At 38.4% G+C, this 22,613-nt stretch overlaps 1 protein-coding gene across 1 annotated transcript in view; it reads right to left on the bottom strand.

The window, feature by feature from the left end:
- Positions 1-18,895, bottom strand: part of SV2C (synaptic vesicle glycoprotein 2C) — a 106,106-nt gene extending 87,211 nt beyond the window's left edge. The window contains exon 1 of the mRNA XM_058043458.1: positions 18,675-18,895. The gene's annotated coding sequence lies outside the window, so the exon portion shown is untranslated. The remainder of the gene's footprint in view (positions 1-18,674) is intronic.
- Positions 18,896-22,613: the final 3,718 nt, after the last annotated feature.

The following is a 22,613-nucleotide window of genomic DNA, read 5'->3' as shown; positions in this document are numbered from 1 at the left end:
TCTTCCTGAAATAAAAGAGGTAAGCATTATTTATTTTTTAGGAGTAAATACAGGGTCACACTCTGAGATCCCACTGGGAAAAACTTTCTGAAAACATTTAGCTTTTCATTCTCCTGAATTTCTGCTGGGGCACATCATTCCTGTGCCTGCAGAATGAGAGTCAAAAGACTCTTCCCAGTTCTGCCAATTCTGTCTTTATCTGATGCTGCTCTGTGTTGGCCTCTGCATGGGGAATCAGCTGCTGTGCTCAATAAACCCTGGTAGGAGAGTAGTGGTTTCTCAGCATAACATTAAAAGGTACTTGAACACCCTGGTTTTCTCATCCGTACTCCCTTTGCAGTCACTTTGCTATTCACTCAAAGATCATATTATTTTTTCTTTATCTTTAACATCTGTTACTTTTTGTTATGTGTAACAGGTACATTATTGCCAAATCTCATAAATCTGGCTACACCAAAATGCAAAGTTAAGATGGGCAATGTATTCTTTGAGTTACATTAATATTTACATTGCTTAAATTTAAATAATTTCCTTAAATCTGCACACGTGGCCCTATGGATTCAGGGGAATAACAGACAGAATACATTCCACCAAGACAGCTGGGTCACTTTAGGAGTAATGCTCTCCATTGTTTGAAGGGAACACTTCCCCTCTGTGTGGCCACACTAACTACCACATCCAACACACACATTCAACTTCGTGCACTTCACCATCACCACAGTCTGGAGAGGATCACTGGAGAGGTAAGAGGTCTGGGATGCATGATGCACAAGGAGAGTAAGTCTTTTTTGCCTGATCTTCAGAGAATACTTTAGGAGAAATCTGTTCACCATCCCCCATCATCTAAGGAGAGATTAAAAATACAATGAGGATGGGTTTTTTTCAGAGGCAAAGACAAAAAGAAAAGAGGAAACAGTTTCAAGTTGCAACAAGAGAAATTCCAGACAGTTCTAAGGAAGAAAATCTTCATGTTAAGTCTCCAGCCACTTACAAGGCTACACAGAGGAGCACTGGGTTTCCCAGCACTGGAGGTATTCAAACCTTAACTGGACAGGACTCGGAACTATTTAAATCCAGATCTGAGACTAGGTAACCTCCAAATTACTTCTTCACCCAAATTACTCTACCATTCTGACAGATCAAAAAAAAAAAAGGTTTATATTCTCACATTAAATGAAGAGCTCTATTTTTATAAATCAAAATCAAGCATCAATTGCTGAATATGTCAGTATACAAATATATCTTTCACAGAATAACAAAAAAGGTTTAGAATTCAGTCTGGTAATCTAGAGAGAGTCAAAAGGACACCCCAGCAGAGTCTAGAAGATGGGCGACCATTTAGGCCCCTAAACAGTTAGCTAAAATTGGTTAAGCAACCAATGCCCATATGGGAAAAGTCTTCTGTTTTTATACAAATTTCATTTTGGAGAAGCACTGGGCAAAGATGAGAAAGCTGAACAGATCTGAAATGTATATCAGATTTTTGTCACATCCCTGTCACATGCTATAAAAATGCCAACATTTTTATGAGTTTTCTCTAGTTCAAAATGCTTGATCTCTAGTGATTTTGAAATGCAAAAAAAATGCCACTGTTCCTACTATTTTTGCTCTGTCTGAAAAGAAAAAATTAGATCGTAGATAGACAGCATTTATGTTTCTTGATGCAAATTAATTAGGATATGTAGAAAATATGTAACAAATGCTATAGGTTATTAATGTTCAAAAGTGCAAAATTTCTTTTAAAATGAGTTCCTCAGATAAAGTACACAGAATATTTAATAGTTTTCTCTTTCCTACTTTGAAATAGTGGCAATTTAAACACAAAAAAATTTAGACCACTGGTGAAACTTGACATGGGCAGATATAAAAATACATTTTAAAATTTGTATTTGGTAATTTCAACACATTGCTCTTTGAACTGTGTTTTTCCATAAATTTACTACTTCCGAGAGAAAACAGCTCGGAAAAATACAGACACAAAATAGAAAGCTGTGTAACTAAAGCTGTGCATGTCAGGAACAGATCATTACACATAATAAGGCCATAACAAAGTTGATAAGGAATATACTTGCACATAAAAAGTAACAATGCCTTTCAGATTCTGTTGTGGACATTCATCAATATGGGAACTCAGCTATAATCAAGAATGACAGAAGAAAATATCCATGGAAGGCTGTAAGAAAAGCAGCCTGATAATATGCAGACAAGAGGTGCCTAGGCAAAAGGTATTTTCAGTGTTTTCAAAATATATCTAAATATTTATAAGATATATAAATAGCAAAAAGTTCCTACAAGTTTAAGTAGAAAGTGAATTTAAAAGCTTTACATATTTTTTTTCCTTATGAAGTAACTAAAAGTTTATGATTTCTCTTTAAACATCTTGGCATCTCACATAAAAGAAGGAGGTTAAGGAACAAATTATTGCACTTTGAAAGTACCCTGCAATCCTACATTGTTTTCATTTTTGTACAAGAACAACCAAGACTCCTAGACATCCTTTTGCAAAGTGATTTGGTTTTACATTCACCTTAGATTTTCTCTTTTATTCCTAAAGAACAGGATACATTCTAAATTATTTGGCTAAAAAGAACTGTACTGTCTATACTCCAGATCATGTACACCAATCTTTTCTAATGCATCCTGTTTCTTCAGAGTTTTCCTGGTACTCTTTTCTGCACCATGCTTCATGCAGCGTTTTTACTGGAGGGTTGTGATCACAGTAATGTATTGTACATCTTCAGATATACCCAAGCTATTAAAGATTATGGAATCTGATACTCAAATAAAATGCTAGTTCTGCTGCACTAAAAAAGTGCTTCTTCACACTCATAAAATCTTACCTCTCCCAGCAGGGAAATGCAACAGTTTGAGGTGGAAATCACTTTTTCACAATAAAGGCTGACTCATTGTCTACCAGGCCTTAACTAGGTAAGAAAGGAAACCATGACTGCTCAATGCTCCCCAAACACAAATGGGGCTGCTAAAAACCCCTATACATCTTACTTAAGGTTGCACTGACTTACAATTGTGCAAATTGTTTACCTCATTTTATGCCACACTGGGAAAAACACACTTTGTAGTGCTTAGCATAAACTCATATTTTAGCCAGATACAAACTGCATTGTGTGCTGACTACACATCTTCAGTTTTTTATCCTGAATCACACTATTATTGCAGGTTGCAGAGTGCATATGTGCCTTACCACATGCAGGTGTAAGAAAACTTCAAGCAAATGAATCAAAGTGCCTGTAGTTTTATGGGTGCCATTAAATCACAAATATAACACTTTAGCAGCTTATATTTTACACCACTACTTCGTTCTGTGAACTCCATAAGCCTTTGTTTTGTGGACTTGGTAACATAGGTGAGAAGGAACCATGAAAAGAGACTAATATAATGTACAGATGAAAAGTCTGTACTGAAAATGCAGCAGACCCAAGCTTTTCAGATTCAGTAACTTAGACATCTAACAAAATGGGATTTATCTGTATCTCAGAGTACATTACGCAATCTGAGCACAACCACAGTGTGGCTTTCTTCCCTTGGGTAGAATATGTAGAGATGGATGGCACAAATGAATAAACACAGTGCTCTGCCATTAAAAGCACAAAATAAAGGCGGCAAAATGAAGATAGAAGAGCTGGTAATTTTTTTTTCAATTTCGACAAGCTTTCTGCAGCTTATTTTGAAAACAACCTACTTGACAATTTGAAAAAAAATATTCTGTTCCCTGTGTTTGAATTTGCACAGCAGAAAGATGTGGTGAGCTGAAAATCTCAAAAATAAATTCTGTCATACAAACCATCTCTATTTTATTTTAAAGCAGAATGCCACCTGGTAATCTTTGTGCTTTATAGACATGAACAATTCTCTGATTCACTGAGATCCTCAGTATTCCACCTTACTCTTAGCCTAAATTTAGTCTGGTTCTTAAAATCTTTTGACATTCAGCAGTGAAGTTTACCATATGCCTGGAGTTCCTTGCTTTGAAACTGATTGCGCTTCTTCTCTTGTAGAGTTTTAATTGGCTGTTAGGGCTCCTAGTCCCTCATTAAGACTCATTAAGACCCAAGTCCCTCATTAAATCCAGCCCTGCCTCACCCAGTACCCCTTCCAGTAAACCAGATGCTCTGCCATGGACTCAAGTTCCCTCTTAAGCTCAGACTTGGCCACCCCAAGTCTGCCTGAGCTTCACTATAGCTGCACTATATAGCTCCATCTGTCTCCTATTCCCTGCTGTTCCTGAATCTCAGACTGGACTTGCCTGACAGATCAGGGACATAACACTGCCCTACTCTGACGAGCACCAGACACTTGCTGAAAAGTGTTGCTCTCACCATGCTCTGCCTCAGGACAATGTTCCATCAGCGACAGCACTGCCCTGCCCACACTGTGGTCCCCCTCATCTCCTGCCCTGCCGTCTCTCCTGGAGCAGTCTCATGGTTGCTGCTCCTTGGCTACTCTCCTGAGGGCCAAAGCCTGGTCTCAGCCAAAGGCCCCGAACCAGCAGGCCGAAGGTGCCTGTGTGAGGGGTCCCATCGAGACTTGTAGGGCAAACCAAGTCTGTTGGGACACTCAACATCCTCACAGAAAACAAGATCATACTCCTGACTTGCAGATTACCCTTAGGACCATTAAACTTCACTAAAAGCAGACAGTAAAGCTACAGACAGCAGGCTAAAATTCTATATACACAGGTCCATCTCTCTACTGACAATGCTGAAGGCATGTCTAGACTCTAGACACCAGAAATTTGAAAGCAGCTTTATCCATAGCGAATGGTATACTCAAAATTATAAAGCCTCTTGAGACCAAAACTATATCTGGAAGAGCAGCAGGAATAGCCAAAACCCCAACATGGCGGTATTTTTCATTAGCAATCTCTGACCACAGCTGTTATCAGAATGGCTAGTTAGAAACCTTACTTTTGACATAAGTAGCAAGTGCAGTCTACAAACAGACATTCTCAGGTCTCCTTTGCGGCAAGACAAGGGAAGCACACAGCACTTCACACACTGAGCTGCACTTTTTAGCATCAAGCCTCTCCTACCTATCTGTGATGTCATATTTCTGTTCTGCCGCATCAAGCAACAGCACACCCTTAAAGTCTGAAAAGGGTGTTTGCAAGGAACATTAGCGATGAATGTTTTAGACTGGATTGGAACAAATTAACATACTCACACTGAAGCCAGGGTGATTGGCAATGAGGTATCACCTTCTATAGAACAATTATCTTCAGTAGTTTGCTAGAAGTGTGTGCTGAAAACACACGAGAAACAATTCAAAATTCTGCACAGCTTTTAGCATTGACCAGGCTTATGAATTTATAGCACTTCAGCGTTTTTATATTATGACTGAATATTCAGGAAGAAAAATGTCATTGAAAGAAACCCTTGAAAGGACAAAGGCTGAAGCTACAGAATCTCTGCTGCGTTCAGGAGCCGTGGGCTTGATTTCCTGTGCTGCCATTCAAGTAGCATATTAGACATATTATCAAAGCATTATCTTCCATCAAACATAAAGAGGGGACTGGGAGTCATTGGACATCATCTGGAGCAGGTGGTGTCAAAAGTCTTAAATCTGTGGAGTCTTTGGTATGGAGCACATAAATAAAAACTGTTAACCCCACAGCTCTGAAGGGGGCATAATATACTACCTCTGCCAGCTGCTGAGATCAAATGTATTAATTTCTTGATTCACATTAAAAGGGTTTTCATTAAAAGGAACTGGAATAAAAACATGGGAGGGAAAAAGTCAAAATCAGTAATAGTTCCTTAATAATTATAAAATACCTCTGCCTTATTTTATGCCTTCCTGCTAAAAGGAGTGGTTGTTTTTTACAGCAATGTAAATTAGGCAGAGGAGATACACAGTCATATTTTTTACTGTGGTTTCTTCTAAATCCCGAGGTTCAGTATAATATGATAAATCAAACCATTAGGAAAGAGTGTACACAGCAGCCTTATTTAATTTTTCATGTAATTTGCATGTTTTGAAAGGCAGAACCCACCCTCACTGGCTCAGTCCTTAAAAGCTATGCATTCCCCAAGAGGTAAGAATTACTTAACATTTAACAGCTTAGTTTTATCTTTCACTAGACAGTGGTCTCTGACACTGCAAAGGTCATCCCGACCTGTCTGTGTTCTAAAGCAATTTCCCTTGAATTTATGTCTTCCATCTGATTAATCATTATCCCCATTTTCCACTCTGGCTCTTTACTGATATTGCCCTCAAACAAAACCAGCCATGACCCTTCAGCAGATAATCAAGAACAGATGCCTGCATAGTGGTTCCATGTTCACAAGTGTTTTTTGTTTAACTGAAGATATTGCTACTATCAGTCACACAGAAAAGCACTGCCATATCAATAACATCCCTTGACAAGGGGATCATACCGTTATCAGCACCTCAGATACATTCACAGAGCATGTTAAAGGACACTATTTGCACTCTCCAGTGATTCTAATACACCCTCATGCTTCGGCACGCATAATTTAAATGTTCTACATTACTAATAGGCATTTAGAAGCATTTCGATTTTTCTTCTCTTCTGACTTGGCCTATAATTATCGCTTTTATTTCATCCAAAAGAAACAGTAAGACCCTGCTTATCCACCCACAGTGGGGTCCCTGGATGACTCAAATCAGGTAATATTTTTGGTTCAAAGACAGAAAATTATCTACATGCAACCAGCGCCAGCTGACTAACAAAAGAAATTGGTGTTACACTCGAAAAAGGTTTCCTGTGTACTCTGGGGCCAGGGAGTCTGAAGAGAGCATTAAAAAAAAAAACCAACACACTTGTATGTGTAGAGGCATATGCCCAAAACAGGCAAAATGAACAGCAAGTAAAGTCCAAATTAAGGCCCAGTACACCATGGTCTAAAAGTAATTTTCTTTTTCTGGGAAAAATAAGAGAATACTTGGATGCCATAAATTTTTACATTTAATTAGAAAAGCAATTTTAGAAGAGAAATTTTTACTATATGAGTCAATTAGTTATTGACTATAGTTTACAATCAGCTTTTTAAAAGTATCACATTGTGGTGGCCTCAGGATATAGGTCATATTAAGTGCTTAATTCCTTGAATATATGTGCGTCAGCTTTCATGGAAAAGAGTTTTGTAGATTGTATAGTTGAATCAGCACTCAGTGTTTGCTCCCCCCAGAGCAAGGGACTTCCCCTTTAAGGAAGTTCTTAATTTAACCCAAAATTATGCAAGAATTTGGATCAGTGCATCTTCTCTGTCCATTGCAGGAGCTCTCCTGGCCTCTCTACATCTTTCAGTGGTTCACACCCAGAGCAACACATAAGCCTTGCATTCTCTGCTGTTGTAGCACTCTTAGACCAGCAGGTAACAGGTTTTCTTAGTGGTATTTTTAACACTTACTCAGATTTTTTAAAAAGCCTCTACATGTTTACAGAGCCCTTAGGAAGTACAGTAACTCCTCAATCAAATGTATTCCATTTATGCTGTACATTTTCTTAGGAAAATTTATTTATTAAAAATAGCTTCCTCATTAAAAATCCACATTACTAAATTATCAAAAACAGAAGACATGAACCAAATTACTACTTCCATTATTTTAAAATATTAAATAAAATTGATTTTAATATTTTAACAAAAGCAATCATTTAAAGAAAATTGCTAGCATGAAGTTCAGCCAACAAAAGGATACTTCAGCTCTCAGTAGTTCATTTTCCCAGTCACAGGAGTGGAGGAACACAGTGTATTGGAACCTGTAGCTTGCTCCTATTCCTAGATATTGAAATACAAATATATAAAAAAGCTTCCATTTTTTCATGTGTAAAAGGGACAATATAAAACAATTTTTTTCCCAAACACAAAAAATATATTTTTACCCAATAACCACAAATAAAATGGACATAAAGTATACTTCATAAAGAATCATCAATATTTGACAGGAAAAAAAAATTAATTGATAATTCAGCTCCATTTCCTCCTCATGTCCTGGCAGACACTTTCTCTGTCAACACCTATTTTCCACAAGGTTTCCACTTTATCAACCAAGTTGTTTTATTCTACAAGAACCTATGCCCTTGAGGTAATAATTCATATGAACAACTCCATAGCAAAAAAGAAGATTATAGATACATTACATATCTATGTGCATATAAACAGATATTTGTACATATATGGGGAAAAACCTTCACTGGATGTTGTTTAGAAATTAGGTTTCTGTGTTTTGAATTCCTACAATCTGCTTCTGTACAACACAGAGCTAGGAATTTTTTTTTTCAATTAAATATTGCATCTGACTACATTATTCTTAAGATTAGTCATATGAAAAAATATTGAAGAAAATATGCCAAAAATCTTATGCCCTACAATCAGGAAAAACTTTTCAGCACAGGATGCAAAAATCCTCATGTATTTCTAAGAGAAGGAAAGAATTAACTATGGCTGTCACATGTGAATTTGGATAATGAAGGTAAACTTTCTATCTCACCACTAGCCCAAAGTAATTTTGGCTGATAAAAATCCCTAAAATGCTGCAGTCTTCATGTGTTCTGAGCTATGTGAGGAGATTTATTCAACATATTATTTCCACCTTAGAATTAGGTATTTTTTACTATGAAGTCCACTTCTATTCAAATTCTTTCTGTGTACTCCTAAGTACACTTCCCTAGGAAGAGAAAAATAGCCAAAAAGCTAAATAATGTCCAGGTATGAACTGACACTATATGCTAAAACATCTCCATAAATAAACAGAGAACTAAATGACTCTGCAGCTCTACAGTTTGGAAGAACTGCAGAAGAATGCTAAACAACATAATTTTTCAGCTAGACAAACTTTTTGATTCAGGTTGTTATCTGGATTTTGTTTCTTCACTTGCAGGCATCTACAGTAATTCTATTCTGAAACACTGTATCTGAAGTGAGCATATGTGAAGCGTAGAAGGTTTAGGAAAAATATTATTTATATCTTTACCACAACACCCCCTAAAACATCAAAGTGGAATGTTACCACACTTGCTTACACTATGCTATACACTCAAGGGGAATACACTTGAGTTCCTCATATTTCAGCAAGTATACACAATAAAATTACTATTTGGTGATTTCTATGAGTAAAAACTACTTAGAGAGCAGTAAATATATTGAAAGAAGTTGGTTTGCAATAGTTTCCCAAATATTGGAAAATTTATTATCTTCCTTTGGACTAGAGAGCTGACAGTCATCATGCTCATTTGTTAATATAATACAGAAATTAGCAAGTAATTTCTCCAGTGAAAATTTGTTCTTCTGAGAAAATTACTTATTTCCTGGAAAGAAACAGTTTCCCCATCTGCTAAGATTAAGTAGAGTGGCAGCAGCGTGACATTCTACTTAATAATTTTGTACAGCTGGTTACAGCAAGGAATCTTCTACACTGTTTTGCATGACCACATGAATGATAAATATTCGTTAAAGACAGAAAAAAGAACTTAAATCAATTTTGTGAGTTCTGGTAGTTTTCTGCCATGAAATTATAGCTGAAATTGAACTGAAACACTTAAAATTGGGAGGAAAATTGTAAGTAACATTTTAAGTTTTTCATGCTATGTGGAACAAAAACAACATACAGGAGGCAATTCAGTCATCTTCCTAAGCAAAAGGGTGAGCCGGGTATGAGAAATAATGATTACTCACAGGTAATGAATTTCAATCCCAGCTGGGGATCTGAAAGACAATTATTTTCTTAATTTTCAAAAATTGAAGTCCACTGATACTTTCTAAAGCAACTGATAGGCCAAGCAATGACTTACATGTAGTAGAGAAAATCACCCTGAATGGGTTACTCTTGAATTATCCCCCAGGTCACTTTAGTCAAAAGATGTGTCAGAGCAATACTCAGTGGGGTTTTTTTTAGTGCTTATAGTCAGTTGTTCCAGATTCATAATCAACATTGTAATGCTATTTTACAACAGAAAAAAGCTTTTTTTAAAACCATTTAACAAATGTGAACTGAAAGAGAATTTCCAGGAGTCTTCTTGTTTCTACAGAGGAAGTTAGTACAAAACAAGCTGCACTCCACAAAAAACTGCCTTGAGGAGGAAAGGTGTCCAGGACTAAAGCCTGCTTCCAGACTATTAATGAGTAGTGCCACATCTTGAACAGCCACCATCTTCATGAAGAGACATGGTCATGGACAGACAGCAGATAGCCAAGCCACAGCTCCAGCAAATACCTTCAAGGATATTGGTATTTTATTAATTTGGATTTTAGCTGCGAAAGTCTTTAAGGAGCAAGCTTTGCTCTGTTCAATATACGATCTAATTAATAATGGTATTTGATAACAGCTACTTTTATCTAATTTACACCTATTTTCTAAACATCTGGTTCTTAAAATGTGTTTGACCAATTAGCTAAGAGGCTTTTTTATCTTCCCTGCCTTCTAGTTTTTCTGAGCAAAGACACAGAACCACACTGATTGTATTATCTTTTAACCTTTTTGAGTTTGTGATTGGTTGTTCAGGTGTACAAGGACTGATCCCTTAATTATTTTTAATACAGATATCTACAGAATTCAACTGGAATTTGTCTTTAGTAAGAATTTTCGTAAATATGGGCCTAAATATTTTTTGTTGAGATATTCAGAGTTTAAGGAGTGCATTTATGGAACAGAAGATAGCTCATATCCTCAAGATCATGTAGTAAGTAAAATTTTTAAGACCTTTACAATTAATAAAGACTTAGATTCTCCCAAGTTCAGATGTGAAGGAAATATGAAATTAAATTTGAAGAAATATAAGTTGAATAAATTTTAGTGCATTTAAGCAGACCAATGCTAGTTGTTTCCATTAGGGTCTAACACTTATAACACCTTTATATGTTTTTTAGGAAAAACAGACTCACTTCTCCATGTCCACATTGTTGTTTGTTTGTTTTCCTTTCCAGTTCATTTGAAGGCATGGAGAGCACTGGAAAGGAATTAGTATTCCACCTGAATGGACCAAAGAAATTATCAAAGACTAACATAAAAGGCTTTTCAGTTTTCTCAACAAGTGGGCTGAATTTTTGCTGCAACAGTCTTGGCCTACCCAACTTGGGAAACCATATGAAATATGTTCAATTTAAGAATCCATTTGTTAATTTAGAGCACCAAAGAATGAAGTTGTAAGTGTATACTTGCTGTTCCCCATAGGGATCATGTTCTCAGCAGCTAAATGTAATGTCCACAAAAGGATTGAAACATACATAGAGAAAATACAGTTTTTCTCTTTAAAGGTGAAGTTATGCCCTTACAACCTCTATAAGGCTTTATAAGGTAGTTATACACCCACAAAATGGATGTGATTTCTTTTGTTTATGGTACTGACAAACACATCCACACAAAATATTCTATGCTAGTAAACATGACAATATCTGCCAAGGCTGACCATATATGTTCTATCTAAATACAAGTTTTAGGTACCACACAATACTTGAAATCTTAGAAGGTTAGAATTTTTCTAGCCAAGTGCTTATTTATTGATCAATATAGGTAGGACTATTTAAAATCAGATGGAAAATAATCAGAGAGAAAAAAAGATCAATTTCTTTTTAGCCCTTTCTCTACAACAGACCTCTATATTGACAGATTCTAAGCCAAATTCCCATTGAATGCAATTGCATTAACCACATTTGAATTACAGTGAGATTTACTGGCATCTAAACTAGTCCTTATATGTGAATACGCAATAGATGTCCCTACTCTCACAGCTGAGGAGAAGCCGGTGTAAAATATCTTTGTCAACAGACACTTGAGCCATTACATAATACTTTTTAGCTCAATGGGACATTTATCTCCATGCTGTTTGTAGGCAGCCATGTCACAAAATATTTTTCATGGAATTCTACACTAGAAAAATCACACACAGTAACATCTTTATAAGAGAGAATGAGAAGAAGAATCAGGTCCTCTGTACTAACATCAGTCTTTGGGCAAAGAGACCCCATTTTAACTTACATTGCTGTACAGCACCATGTAACCTCTGAAAATGCAGAATAACCACATTCTGGAATGCATTAACAAGAGTTTCACCTGAGGCAACATTCCCCTCTGTTTGTCAAGATGGGGTTAGATTAGTATTTCCAATTTTGCCCCTCTTACCAATATATTGTTATAAGGAAGAAAGTCCTCATACTGAGTCAGTGAAGCATGGGAATGGTTACACATAGAAGCCTTGAGGTCCCCATCCCTGGAGATTTGAGCTTTGGTTGTGAAAGGCCCTGAGCAACCCAATCTAACTATAAAATTGTCCCTGCATTTAGAAGCAGACTGGATTAAGTAATTTCAAGAAGTACCTTCAAATGTACAGTATTCAATGGTGCTTTTGCACTGCAGTAGTGTTGTGCAGAAACCTTCCTGTAAGTTTTAAATTAATTACCTTTGAATGAGGACAATCTATATGCACCACGATCCACACCGCAGGATAATCTCAAGAACTATGTTTGTAGTTCATTCAGAGCATCGTATTGGTGTACCAAACTGCCACAGAAACTAGCTATATTAAACCTCTCCATTACGTCTGCAGTATACTGCAGCCCGTGATGAGATGGCATACCAGGGAAAGAGCAGATTACATCTGCATAGCAGAGACTCCCACGAGCCTTAGTACTCCTTTTTTTTCTCCACTAAACAGATCACCCCTAAAAACATTCCAGGCACAGTAAGAAATTTGTTAGTTATATGTCCTACATCACTAAGGGTGTTTTTGTCTGATACTCTCTCTGTTTCCAGAACTTGATTTATTTAATGAAAGAAGTAACGGTTGAGTTGTTTGAAAGTAAGGCACTGCTCATAGGCTGAGAAAGAGTTAAAAGGATAAGTGAATGCAGTGTCAGTGTCAGACTGTCCACCAGCTAGTCATGAAGAGAGTCTGTGAGTTCTGCTCACAAGAAGCAGACACCAAGCACCAAGAATTGCCTAGACACCAAGAATTTTGCCCAAAAGAAAAAGCCAACAGCAACGGCACAACTATTTGCTGATATGAAAAATAGGAGAACAAGACATCAAATGGTAACCTTTGGTACTTTTGCCTACTGTATTTCAGGTGAATATTAAAATCAAACGAGCCTGAGTGGAAAACATGAAACACACCAATCAGTGTAGCTTAAAAAAAAAAGTAAATTATACAGGTAAAGCCTTTAAAATGCATGCCTAGTATATTAGGCATACATATGCTTACACAGAATGAAATCACAGAAACACAGGAACGGGTCAGATTGGGAGGGACCACAGTGGGTCACCTTGTCCAACCTCCCTGCATAAGCTAGGCCATCCCAGAACTCAGGGCACAGGATTGCTTCCAGATGGTTCTGGGTTATCTCCACTGAGGGAGGCTCCACACCCTCTCTGAGCAATCTGTTCCACTGCAAGGTCACCTGCACAATAAATTTCTTCTTCATGTTCAGGTGGACCTTCCTGGGCATCAGTGTCTGCCCACTGCCTCTTGTTCTACTGCCTGGCACCACTAGGAAGAGCCTAGTCCATTCTATTGATACCCTCCCTTCAAATACTTGCACACATCAATGAGTTCCCTCTCACTCGTCTCTTCTCAAGACTGGACAGGCCTAACTCACTCAGCTTTCTTCTATAAAAGAGATGCTACTGTCCTCTCATCAACTTTGTCACCCTCCACTGAACTCACCCTAGGAGCTCCATGCCTCTTTGGTCCTGAGTCCAGAACTGCACACAGCATTCCTGGGGAGACCTTGCTAGGGCTGAGTACAGGGGCAGGATCACCTTCCATGACCTGTTGGCAATGCTCTTCCTAATGCCCCCCAGGATACCATTGGCATTCTTGGCCACCAGAACACTCTGCTGGCCCATGGACAGTTCTGGTCCAAGAAGTCATTAATTTCTCAGCCTTAGGAACAGTACAGGCAACCACTGTTTGTAAGGCTGCAGCAATAGCTGTGATTGCCAGATAAAAGCAAAACCCTCTATGGTTAAGGGAGTTGGGGATGGTGGAATACATTTTGCAAAGACATCTTCAGATAAGCACTGCTATGCTTACAGACAGCAAATTTTATCCTCCAGCTCCATACAGATTGAAAATGGTGTCAGCTAAAGATACGGAGGCCCTGTGAGGTGCTGTGAATATAGTCATCTCTCCATTCCAGAGTTACCATGGTTAAATGGTAAAATAGTGATTAAATAATTATTTTCCATAATGCATCTCATGAAGCTTTTTCCTATACAAGCCCTCATGTGATCATTAAAGGGGAACAATCCTGCAAGATGCTTTAATGCCGCTACGAACGGTATGCATTGTAACATGGATTTTCCGTCAAAAATCAAGACGTGCTTGTGAGACTCAGACTTCCACTCTAGAACAAAGCACATAACCAGGCCTATGCAGCCATGACCGCAGAAATAACCTGCAGTGAAAGAGAGAGCCAGCTACAGGGATGTTGCTTTATCTTAAAAAAATATAAATCTTGCGGCTGACAAGGAAACATGAAGCTGCAGCAGCACCATGTTTTTATGAGTCCCAGATCAATATAAAGCTAAATGCCTTGTGTACTGAAGCAGATAAATTATGTGATAGGTGTAATTTGTATTTTTAATATGGTGCATCTTCAGTCCAATTAGAAATATTTGGATGGAATCTCCACCTAATCGTGAAAGTCTCTGATGTTTTGCTAACGCATAGCAAGTCTTTATTGCCAGCAGTCAGTCAGCAGAAATACAGACAAACAGAGGTAAGAATTCAGTGTCAAAAATGAAAGGATGCTAACGGTATCTTAGTATTATTACAGTGAATTACACTGCATTACATCTTTAAGCGATTTTGTTTGTTGCGTATGCAACATTTAAACTTTTATTAGCCTCTCTGGATGAGAAAATGACTGAGAGTTGGAACCACAAAGAAGGAAGGACTGAGCTTGATATTGCTTTCCTCCATTTGTTTTTGTTTTTTTTTTTTAACAAGAGGACAAATGTCTCAATAATAATCACAGTAAAGAAACTTACATTTGATTATATTTCATGCACACTTATTTATCTCTTGCTGACATAAAACTGGTGATTTGAAAACAAACCTGACTAATAGATCACTGACCTGTAACATATGTATTTACATGAAAATATGTACTCTGTATGTTTAGAATGTCTCTAGATGAACTGTAGCAATATAGGAAACCAAAGAAGAATTAAAGATTGATAATTAAAATTATCAACCACTGCTTTATGGAAAAAGAGGCCCACCGTGTTTTCCAACAAAGATACTAGAAAATACATAACATTTAATTTAAAACTGAGGAAGTTTGATAAGTTAAAAGGAAAATTAAACTACCTTTTTCTTTGCAACGTCAATACTTTGAGCACAATTTCAATTTTTTCCCCTTTATATTGCTTGCAAACACTTAAAAGAAGAAAAGCTGTAAATCTAGTCCTCCGAGTAATTTTACAAAGGACTCCATTCTGTTTTAATAGGAAAATGTTATGCACTACATCATATGAAAGCAGTGGCAGCAGCTGTGAGTTCCCTATCACAGGTTTGCAAACACATTTAATCTAATTGATGAGCTTTGGTTTAAACATGCATTGATATGCATCCTGTGGTGCATATGGTTTGCAAAGATTCACAACAATATACAGCCCAAGTAATCTGCCTGTGGTGCTGAAACAACTTTGATAATATTGAGAATGTGAAATATTTTTGTTAATACTACTTTCATGCAAGAAAAAGAACCACAAACAAACAAAGCAACAACTTAGAAAAGAAAAAGAGAAAACGCAACTAACTAAAACCCTAGATAATTATATAGCTGGATGCATTCTATTTCACACTGCAACCTAAATTCAAATCACACTGATTTAACAGAATGATCAGGACCACTGTGGATAAACTTTTGTCAGTTGTGCTTTGAAACACACATTTCAAAAAGCCAATTTGAAATTTACCACTTGTTCAAGTAATTTACACAAGTTTACATTCCTGGGTATACATAGATTTAGTTACAGATTTCACATGCTAATGTCACCTGAGGTAACACCATGTTTCATAAACATAACATTTTTTAGTATTTATTTTTTGTTTTTTGCAAGTATCTTTCTCGCATGTTGATAGAACTTAGAAAAAAAAACTAACACCTTTGCTTTATTATTTTTGAAAATATATTAGATTTCTCAAATATATAATGAGAAAAGATTTGGTTTGATTTCATTTGGTCAAATTTAAATCCATTTTTCCCAAAAGCAATGACGCATAATTTAACATCAAATTGCCATCAGAGAAACTACGTATTTAGTCAGTGCTACTGATATTCAGGGTCATTTTTGTTGAAACACCATAGGAATACAGCTTTAGAAATACAGACATTAAACAAATGATTGTTTTTTCTTTTTCCTCAAGTATCAATTCAAGATGTTTGGAGACTGGACATGAATCAATAATTTTAATTGACTGACTGTCTTTTTCTCTGTATTTGGTCTGTGCAAAGCTTTTCTCCAAATAAAAGTAGAAGTCTACTTGGAACTTACTGTGACTATTTTGTCAAATTCTTCATTTCTTTGGAATATAGAAAAGTGAGACTTCTTGCTCCCACATTAAGGAAACAGATAATAAAAAACAAAACAAAACAAAACCCAAACAAAAAACCCCAAACAAACAAACAAAAAGCCCAACAAAACACTAAAATAGTAAGCTATAATTCAGGGAAATTGTAGAAAATGCCTAAGTGAGAGGGAAGGAACGGTGGGGTTTTGTTTACCATGCTGCTTTCAGTATTCAGGACAATACTGAATAAATGAACAGTTACAGGGAAAACCAAACATTGTACAAGATGGTGAAATTGCTGTTTTCATTCTCACAGGGAACTCAACCCAGGAAAAAACATGTAAAACTTCTATTTGGGAGGATATGCAACACAGTTAAAACAGGACCCTTTCACTTAGAGAACTTGGAGGAAAACTTCCAATAGAAATACACTATTTACAATTAATCCAATCAGAGACCTTCATTTGGCTTGTATGTTGGGAGTTTTTTTCCTGAAACCCTTTGTGGCTTATTGTGAATTCATCAGGAAAATCCTTCCAGTATCTCCTTTCAGCTCCACTTCCAGTTCTATCTGCAATTCCCTTGAGAAGCAGTAATTTTTGGCAGAGTTTGTGCCACCTTTACAGATGAATTCAGCAGCTCCCTCTCTCTCCTAAGGCAGAAGTTCCTGTTAGCTCCCTGCACTGCAGTGCAATGCAGCCCAAGTACCAGCAGTACCAAGTGTGTTTGTCTGAGTAGGTTTCCCTTGTGTTGTACTAACCTCTGCAATCCATCCCCCTCTCCATCAGAGATACACTCAGCAGCGTCCTAACCCTTTACGGAAAGGAGAGCAGGATACTATCAATCACAGAGGAGCCCGGGTGATCTCAGCATCTTTCGATGAGACAGCCTCCCTCCTCCCCATCTATCTTTATATGCTTCTTCCTCATCTTTCTCTTCTCTCCTCAGCCCCCTCCCTTCTGTACAGATGTGCCGTGCCCACCCCAGCCAGGATGACTCAGCTCCCACCCTCGTCCCCTACTATCACTGCACCCACAGTGTTTTGCAGGATTAGGCCCCTAAGCCTAATCAGAGATCCTACACATTCAATTACCCACATCACCCAGCCCTCCAGCCCCTGGGGCATCCTGCCTCCTCTCAGGACTGCCAGACCTGCTCCTATGCCTCTTTTAATTCCTCGGGGTCTTCTACCCTGGAATCTTCTTTAAATTAGATGCGTGTTGCCTCAAAAAGTCTCACCATCCCATGGCTCTTCCTAACCCTGGACTTGGGCTATACTTTTCATCATTGTGACTTCTGTGTTCTCTCCTCCCCACATGTGTCAGAATCGTCTCGGGACCTAAATTCCCAAAGCCCCTTGCAAAACAGGACTTAGTATGTTTTGGAGAACTCCTTTCCTGAAGCTGCAGAGAAGGAAATCCCTCCCTGCACTTTACCGGTCACAAATGCTAAACTGTTTACTCAACACAGTCAATGCGAGTGACAGTTTTTGAAGGAAATCTATAGTGACAAAAGCAACAGTGTTCTCAAAACCACTTAAATTGGTTATTCTCTTTGTTTTATCCCGTCCCCCCTCCCCCCTTCCTTTCCTGTTGCAAGGTCTGAAATGCCGATTGTTCCCTCCTTAACGTATCTTGGAAAGTGTCGGTCCCCTGAGGAACTGGAATTGACATCCTTTCTGCACCTTCGGTTTTCCTTACCATCCTTACGACATCTGCAAACTTGTATTCCTCAAACATCTGGAGTCTGTGAACCTCGACATCCCTGGTTTTTGCTCCCCTAGCGTGCAAAAGTTTCAGCTTTAAGAAGCCAGATTCTAAAGCGAAGATTAGGCGCTCGGAGCTTCCCGGATCTGTGTAACCTGCTTTCTCTGCGCAAAGACCGAGCTCTGGGCAGAGCAGGAGAGAGCAGCAGCCGAGCACAGACCGCTCACGGCGCTCCCCGCGGAGATGAGAGGGAACCCCGCGCTGCCGTCTAGCGCCCGACCTGCCCCGAAGGGAGCAAGAGAGCTCTACTCCGTCCCCGGCAAGCAAGACCCCTCTAAGTCCCGTGAAAAAGTTGAAGCCAAGCATGCAAAAAAAAAAAAAAAAAAAAAAAAAAAAAAAAAAAAAAAAAAAAAAAAGGAAAAGTTGCTCTCGAGCAGAGTCGCGGCAGCCCGAGCGCCCGGAGCATCACTTACCGGGGGGCAGGCGGCGGAGAGCCGGGGCTGCTCCCTCCGCTCCCGCTGCCGCTGCTCCTGCTGGCGGCGTGAAGCTGCGGGAGGGAGCGAGCAGAGCCTCTCGGAGGAGCCGCCGAGCGTGACAGACCAGAGGAGGGGCGGACCGGAGCGGCTGTGTGGGCTTCGCGTTGCGGTGGAGCCTCTGCGGCAGTGCCGGGGAGAGAGGGGGAGCGGGCGGGAGGCGCGGGGCGGGCGGCGGCCGCCACCATCAATAACCGGGGGCGTGGGGCGCGGCGAGGGCGATCCCCGCCGCAGGCAGCGGCCCCAGCCGGCCCAGGGGAGGCACAGAAACGCCCCCGCCCCCGGCACGGCTGGAAGCCTCCGTGGAAACAGGGCCCTTTTCCTGCTAGAAGGGAAAAATTAAATCAGTGGCGCTCACGCATTCACTTTATTGCAGAAGACAGTGTTCTCTGAGAGGTGAGGACAGGAGAGAGCATATGAAATTGGTTGTTTCAATACAGGTTGCAACAGGCCCGATGATCATCCAGAGATCACTGCATCCCTCCTCTTTACTCTCTTCCCAGAGTGCGAGCAGTGAACACTTTGCAGCAACAGTGAGAAACCGCCTGTGCTCCACACGCAAAGACTGAGAGTAAAGATCAGTGCTGGTGCAGGAAGAGCCACAAGTAATATTCACTTTCCTGAGTGGAAAAATTACTGACTGCAAGAAGAGTGAACAGACTAGAACAGATTGCTTGAAGTGATAGTGAACTTGTATCCCACATGTTTTAGGAAGACATCAGAAAAACATGTTTATTGATTGTTTTAGGACGAACAGGAAAAATAGATTAGTTGTGAAACCTTTTATTTTTTGGACAGTAGGAAGTTATTATGTTTATTATTCTAATCAACTTATATTTAAAGTAGTGGCATCAGAAACTGAAAACTACATCATAACTTTATCACACTAGCTGTTGTAGCCACTCTAGAACAAAGAACATGGAGCTAGTTCCTCCTTTATGGTTGTATACATTTACTTGCAATTGTATTGACAAAGTCTGTAATGTGACAAACACAGTGGTATTGCCAAAATGAAGGTGTGAGAGAAACTGAACAGGTAGGACTCCATATTAAAAACCAGCAAATATTCAGCCAGTTTTATTAACAAGTACGGGATTTGAATTCATCTTCCCAAAATATATTAATCCACAAAATATGCCTATAGGAGAAAGGTAGGGTAATGGGTGGGTACCATTATTGTCCCCTCCCATACTCTGGACATGCCTAGTGTGTGCCCACTAAGTGTTGTAATTTTTGATAGTCCGTCTGCCTTTGAGTCTTCCTGTCAATATTTGCGAGCTTCTACACTTTGAAATATTTTTCTTTTCCTCTGTTGTAGAGCAAAAGACTCAAACAGTAAAAGAAAGTGGCTTATTGATTGGCTACCCAGGGGAAAATCTGAATGAACTATGCATGGAGTGCTGTCAAGTGTGAAACACAAGTAGAGAAACAGAAAAGAAACATCTATTACTTTTCTGTCCCTTTCAGTAATCCTAGCATTAGAAAATTGCACCTGGTGTTACAAAATAGCACTTTAGTAAATATACTAAACTTGTCACATACAAAATACAAAAAGAAAAAATATTCCAACATTTTCATATGGCAAGAAAAGAAAAGGCTATTTGTGCTATACAAATAAGAATGGTGACAAAATGTCATTTCCATCCATTTACTGTTGACTATTTAATAGAAAACTTCTGTATATAAAATGTATCTTAAGCCAATGCTACTGTATTTTACTGAAATAAATTGATTAGGATAAAGACCTGCTCCCTGTGAGTTCTTGAGCACATAAAACAACTATGGAAGAAGGAAACACCACCACATTTATGTTTTGAACATATAGGACTAAAATACTAAGGGAAAAAACCCACCATGATAAAAGCATAATGGACAAACTTAATGTTTTTTCTTAACCTTACCTTCAGATTCCACAAAGAAACAACCACTAATGCAGTTCCTCCTCATCTACTGCATTAGAGAGAGGGACATTTATGAGATAGGTTTGTAGGCATTTTCTAGCAATAAGGAGGATAGATCAAAAGATTAAAACAAGAAGTTTTAATCATTTGATCCACAGAAGTAAAATGTGTGCAGTTCCATAGTCAGGTTAAACTGATGTAACACTGTGCTTCTGCCAGACACATCGGTTCTTCCATTTGCTCTTCATCCTGTCACCTTCTTAGCATCAGCTTTATCCCTTGTATGGCTTCAGGATTAAATGGGCTGGTGAGTGCATCTGCCTTCAGAGTACCTCTAGAAACCAAAGGAAAGTATGTCAAAGAGTGGTGGGCTTTCACTTAGACCAGTGACTGGCTCACTTGTCTCAGGCTGAGTTATGACAATGCCGAACCTACAGCCCATATGTGGGACTGATTGTGCCAGCTCAGATAACTTGTGGGACCATGAAGCATCACTGAAGTAAAACTGCATAATGTCTACTTGATCTGTTTTCTATACATGAGGAGTATCTGTAGGAATGCAGAAATTTCTAACCCTAAAACCTCCCCACTGCAGGTTGGCAGGAAGTCTTATTCCTGCCACCAACAAACAGATCCTGAGCTTGACTGCTTGAATACTAGTGATTTAGATAAATAAAATACCTCTCAAGTTTGAGATTTCCACACAGACTACTTCCATTTTTCCTCTTCCTGGATCTGATGGTTTACACCTTTCTGAAATTGGCTCTCAAGAGTACTCTTTCATATCAAATGTAAAATGTTATCTTTGTATGCAGTCATTTAAACTTATGATACCTGCTGCTCCATCAGTTTTCTATAGAGACTATGACACATCTAGAGTTTTTCATTTACAGCTGTCATATTTACACAATACATTTGTCAAAATACACGTTTCTTATTGCTAGTGGATGACCCTAGAATATGACCACAAAAACATTGCATTCATTCTCCAAGAGAACAAAACCAAAGATGTTCTTTCTAGCTGTTTGAAGAACAGCAAAACCTAAGTGGCATTACTTTGTAAAGCAATTGAAAAATTCAGACCTTATGATTCTGAATGTTATTTATCCCATACTGGTTTTAAAAGTATATGGCAAATAAATGTCTGTGTTAAAATACTGTAGATAGTTAGCCATCATTATTTTTTAAATTTATTTTAACCTGACCCTTAAATGTTTGTCTGTGTCATATTAGCTTTGATACTCCTTTATATCACTTCAAGGAAATAAATACAGTAACATTTCTATATAGAACCATCTTAAAATAGCAACCAGAAAAGATTGATAGCATTTACCTTAAAACTGAAGTTAAATTCTTCACAGAACCAGGATCTTACACCAAACTGCATGTTTCTTTTGGTCAAGTTCCACCTTTATCACTGTTTCCATCCTACAAGTAATTTCCTTGACTTAAAACAGGGTAATGGGAAATGAATAGAATATAGATGTAAAGCACATAGAAACATGTGGGGTTAATCTTCAACAAGGGGTCAGGGATCCATAGGAATCCTCTGAGCTGCCATGGTAAACAGCTTACCTCAGCCACGAAAGCACTTTATTATTCTATTGTATGCAGCAGATAAACCTTTCAGACTACATCCATGCACAGTGACCTGAGAGAAACATTTGGACACCACTTTCTTCCAAACAACTAACAGCAGGGAAATGGCAGCTGAACATACTGAACAAATTCAGTATGACTTCAGGTGACAGAGATGGAAAAAAATGTCTACAGATTTTCTCAAAGATAAGAAAAAATAATTCTGTTTTCTTTAGTTATGCATGAGCTATTGTCTGAATTTGAACCTAAAGATTGTATATCATTATGTTTAGCTACAGCCAATTGAAAATATTACACAAATATAAAGAGGACTGCAATGAAAGGGAAAAATCTGATACTTCTTTGTCAAATGAAAATCACTTTTTAAATAGTCCATCAC

This window comes from Melospiza georgiana, chromosome Z, assembly GCF_028018845.1.
Source record: "Melospiza georgiana isolate bMelGeo1 chromosome Z, bMelGeo1.pri, whole genome shotgun sequence".
NCBI classification, from domain to species: Eukaryota; Metazoa; Chordata; class Aves; order Passeriformes; family Passerellidae; genus Melospiza; species Melospiza georgiana.
The sequence above is the reverse complement of the archived record's forward strand: the minus strand, read 5'-3'. Positions and strand labels throughout refer to the sequence as shown.